Here is a 5,451-nt window from a genome sequence, read left to right as displayed (position 1 = left end):
TGTATTCTAGTAGCACTAAGCCATCACCTTACATGACATCCTGTGGACATTAATCCACCACACCACACAAGGAATTCTACCACAGCACATCAACTTGCATCTTAAAGACTCCAAAACCATACTGTGCTGAATTATTGTGGTACTAACTGATTACACTACACTTTATGGACACAAACCCTACTTTACTACACTGAAATCTGGGCATTCTATTATAACCTTCTGTACTGCATCCTATTGACACAAACTCATTACCTTGCACCTCAAGGGTGCTAACCAGTAATGTTGAATTTTCTGCTACACTGCACTACATTCTAGTGGCGCTAACCCACTCCCTTACACAGCATCCTAGTCACCACTTACTCACCACATGCTGCTGCATCCTACAGCAAAAACCACTCTTACTTATTTCATTTATTTGAATAGTTTTATAAACGTGAACAAGACCCATATGGGTATAGGAGCGCTGTACAGAATTGGCGAAGGCAAAAGCATAAACACAATGGGTAAGTGATGGTACAACCGAGGGTGAAATCAATCAGGTTAAGAGTAGGGGGTATCAGCGGTGCCCTAGAGCACGAAGAGCATACCAGCATACAATAAAAGGCATCAGTGAAGTGCAATAAGAATCAGGGTATTAACAAAAACAAGAGCAAGATCACAAGTTGATGCAGTTAAGGTGCCCTAGAGCACTAGAGAAAAATAACATAAAAGCATACAGGAAAATGCATCAGTGTAGTACAACAAGAATTAGGGTATTATTAAAAACAAGAGCATGATCACAGGTTTATGCTGTTAAAGTTCGTTCAAGAGTAGCCATTTGACAAGTTTTTTTAAGTATGCAGTGGAAGGATTGGATCTGATATAGGAGGGCAGGGAGTCCCAGATTCTCGGAGCAAGACCAGTGAAAGCACGAATGTAAGATATTTTCTTTTTGAATCTTGGAGATTTCAATAGAAGGGTGGACGTACTTCTAAGGTTCCGGCTGGAGCCCGACAGTTCAAGCTTATTTGCCAGGTAGATCTGGGTGTTGTAGTGTATGACTTAATGAGTCATGAGTCTGATTCTGGATTCGATAGATAGCCAATTTAGTTGCAAAAGGTAGGGGGAGATGTGGTCATACTTTCTAGAACCAGTGATGAGTCAAGCTGATGCGTTCAGGGTAGCTCTGAGTGGGGCAAAGCTAACTTTGGGACGTCCAGCAAGGGTCACCAGACCATATTCCAATCTAGAGATAACCAGGGATTGAATTGCTTATCTGAGGTCTTCGGGGGGGGGAGGAAAGGTTTGATGTTTATAAGTGTGTTAAGTTGGAAATTGGCACCCCTAGTAGTAGTACTGATGTGCGCTTGCATGTTTAAGTGTTTATCCAAGGTGATACCTTAAGATTTGGCAGTATCTACAACATGAGGGGTGCAGTTCAGAGCAGTGAGTTGTTTAATCCAGTCAAGGGTAGGAGCCGAGGGATTGATTGGAGATATAAAAAGAAATTCAGTTTTGAGATTAATTAGTAGCAGATGGTTCTGAGCTAACCATTGTTGGGTTTGTGCAAGTGCAGCATTTAATGTTTTTATGTCCTCTTGAGAGGAATCTTCAGGTACAGTTGTGTGTCATCCACATGCATGTGGTGCTGAATGTTTGCAAGGTTCAGAATGACAGAAAGTAGTTCCATAAAAAGGTTGAAGAGAGTGAGCGAGAGCACGGATCCTTGGGGCACTCCTATCTAACAGGGGTACTGGATGCAAGGGAATGATTAACTTTGATCCTTTGCCTGTGGTTATGCAGGATGGAGGCAAACCAATTTAGGACCGGGCACGCAAGACCCATCCTGTGTTGAAGCAGATCAATCAGGTTTTCATGTTTGATGGATTCAAAGGCTGAGGAGAGGTCCAGAAGGATCAGGAGACAAGGGGGATTTTAGTCAAAGGCTCTCAAGGTGTCATCAACAATGTGCGTTAGTGCCGTTTCAGTACTCTGCCCATATCTGAAACCTGACTGATAAGGGTCAAGGAGTTGATATTTCTCAATGTGGTTGCAGAGCTGTAAATGGACAAATTTTAAAAAGCCATTTAGCTAGTGTCATATTGGTGGTTATAGGTCGGAAGTTGTTCGGATCTGATAGGTCCGCATTGGGCTTCTTAGGAATGGGAGTAACTTTCTCAACTTTTCAGCAGTCCAGAATCTTTCCCTGTAAGAGGGATTCTTGAATGATCCTGGACCAAAGAGGGAAAATGGCTGAATTGAGATCTTTATAAAGCTTAGTGGGTAAAGGATCACAGAAATGGTTGGAGGGTTTAAGGGAAGCTATGTTATGAAGGAGCTCCAAGACATCTGGGAGGATCAAGGAATTCCAAGAGGCATTGTTTTTGAGAGAGCAGCCCAGGAGCGAGGATATTGTTGAGGATTCTGCCAGCTCAGCTAATCCTGCCGAAAGTTTCCTAGGCATCAGATTTGATTTGGGGTGACAGGAAGTAGCTGCAGCTGGATTTTCCTTGCTTTTTCATAGAAGTGAGCTGTGAAATCCTCATCACTAGGGATCAGCGATACCTGAGTAGAGATCGGGTTGGAAGACTGGTTAGATTGTTCTTTGAAGGATTCAAAGAGTTTTTTGGGTCTATTTTTGGATCCACCCTACTAAGTCCTGATGTGGTCTATTTTAGCCCGGCGGATGTGTTTGTTGTTTGTACTTCTGCTTTTCTAAGTTAAGTGAGATTTGTGGTGGAGGAGGTGTTTCTTCAGAGTCTCTCAGAGAGACCAAGATTGCACTATTCATCATTTAGGGAACCATTAAACCAAGGTTTGGATAGTGTGATGGGAATCCTTTTGAGTTGCTTTGGTGCAATAGAATCAAGAATGTAAGACACCGTGTTAATGTAGTGATCAGAGAGATCGTCAAGGTTGGTCATGTTGGGGGGGCTGTAGTCTATTTTTGGTGATTGAATTTAGCATATTCAGGTTAGGTCTCTCATATTGCATGTCAGTTGTTTCGCTTTAAGGGGTTGTCCCTGTCTACCCAAGCCCTTATCCACAATGAGGAAGGGAATTTGGAAATGCTCAGACCAGTCACTGGGTAAGATGTTGCCTATTTGTATGCTGTTCTCTTTGGCAATGATAAGGTTGAGAGTAGCACTCTTATTGTGTGTAGGACCTTTACAGAGCTGTGAGAGGTTACGGTCAGGAAGAAGAGTCTTAAAGGTACAGACAATAGGATTATTTGCGTCATTCGAATGAAGGGCAAAGACTCAGAGGAAGATGTGGCAGAGTTGATTTGAGCTAATGACCTCCATGATTTGCTCTATGAAGACCAGTTTGTCACCCAGAGAATGATCGATCGAGTGCAACACACAGACCTTCTTGCCTTTATGCCAGGTTTTAGTGACTAGCTGTTCACAGGAGGATAACACAGCTCATAGAGATTGTTTTACTGTAAGGTTGGAGTTAGGAAAGCAAACAATGCCCCCCCTCCATTTTTACCAAGTCGATCGCTTCTGAAAATGGCGTAGTCAGGGGGATTAAGATGTCAAGAACTGGAGAGGAGGTATCATTGATAATGATAAGTTGGTTAATTACGTCCTAAGCAAAGTAAACCACTATATGAAATCGAGTATTAGTTGAAATGGGTAAGAGATAACTTTAAATAATAATCACAATCCTTGTCAGGGTGAACCACAAATGTCAATAAATAAACTTGTGTTCAAATCTCTGTTAGTTTTGGAAAAGAGTAGTCAGGCTTAACTTTAGAGGCAATGTGTAAAGTATCTATGCAGTAATCATGCAGTAATATAGTGAAAACACCTTAAGAAACATTCCAAATACATTTTGGACATTAATGATTGTTTTAATAGGTAAAATGACATTAAAACTACTAAAATCCAATAGGTAGAACCTGAGATACAAGTATTTTAAGTTTGAGTGAAAAATGAGCCAAAAAGTGCTGTAACTGGTTGTGTTACACTGGGTCAAAGTCCAATTTTAAGGCCAATCATAATGGACTGCTGGTTGAATACAGGGACCAGATTTGTCCTGTTGGCAAGTTTACCTTCTGACTTGGAAGATTTTCTGGAGGAAATGTGGTAATCGGGGAGATATCAGCAGGGAAAGCTTGATCTGAAGTGGGACTTGGAAATGGTGAGGTGCTAGAGAGACTGTTGTTGAGAAAAGGCAGGGAAAGAGCTGAGCAGCTGAAGTCTAAAGTCAATGTCAATGGAAGGCCTCAATGTTAGTCTAATGCTGCTCTGAATCGTTCTTGGTGAAGTCCTTTTCATTCAGACTTAGGGCCTGATCGTGAGTTTGGCGGGCCATGCGGTGGCGGTCCAACTGCCCCATTATAAGTTGGCAAAAGACATATAATTGATGGATGGAATGCAGAACGAATCAAATCATTCACCGCCAGTCAAGAGATTTGGGTTAAATACATCGTTATTTTGCTCACCATGCCACCCCAGTGTAGACCTGGCCATATGCAAATCAGTCTTGACCCTGTGCCTCATGGGAACAGTCCTGCCCGAACTGCCAAGCCAGGTCCTCCCTGAACTGGAAACAAGCCTCCTCTGCCCGGTTTTGGGTTTTCACCCCTCATCAGCCAGGATTGCTTGATTCCAGTGGCACAGTGAGGCCGGGACCCACGTCTAGGCATAACCGGTCCACTTAGGGTGAGAAAGCAAAAGACACACAATTGATGGACGGAATGCAGAACATGTCAAACCATTCACCCCCAGTTAAGAGATCTGGTTTCAATCCATCATTCTTTTGCTTACCATGCCACCCTAGTTTAGACCTGGCCATATGCAAATCAGTCTTGACACTGTGCCTCATGGGAACTTTCCAGCCTTACAGCCAAGCCAGGTCCTCCCTGTACCGGAAACAAGCATCCTAGGACCGGTTTCGGGGTTTCGCCCCTCATCAGCCAATATAACTTGATTCCAGTGACACACGTGAGCCCGGGACCCAAGTCTGGGCATACCTGGCGCACTTACGGCAGTAAAGCAAAAGACACACAATTGATGGATGGAATGCAGAACAAATCAAAGCATTCTCCCCCAGTCAAGAGATCTGGGTTAAATCCATCATTCATTTGCTCACAATGCCACCCCAGTTTAGAACTGGCCATATGCAAAATAATCTCAACCCTGTGCCTCATGGGAGCACTCCAGCCGAAACTGCCAAGCCAGGTCCTCCCTGAACAGGAAACAAGCATCCTAAGACCGGTTTCGGGATTTCACCCCTCATCAGCCAGGATAGCTTGATTGGCACCATTGCAATGCTGATGCCACCAGGGAAATGACGTCCCCTGGTGGTGGCGCAATGGTCAGGGTCTAAGTGAGATGCTGGTGGTGCCACTGTGGCATCACCAAGCACATTACAAGTTTCAGGAACACCAGCGGTGTCAGGGGGGTCTTTACTCCATGAAAAGGTTGGTGGTCCAGAAACAAAGGGGACCCTGCCCATTTGCAT

The sequence above is a fragment of the Lissotriton helveticus genome, chromosome 11, assembly GCF_964261635.1.
Source record: "Lissotriton helveticus chromosome 11, aLisHel1.1, whole genome shotgun sequence".
Lineage (NCBI taxonomy): Eukaryota > Metazoa > Chordata > Amphibia > Caudata > Salamandridae > Lissotriton > Lissotriton helveticus.
The sequence above is the reverse complement of the archived record's forward strand: the minus strand, read 5'-3'. Positions refer to the sequence as shown.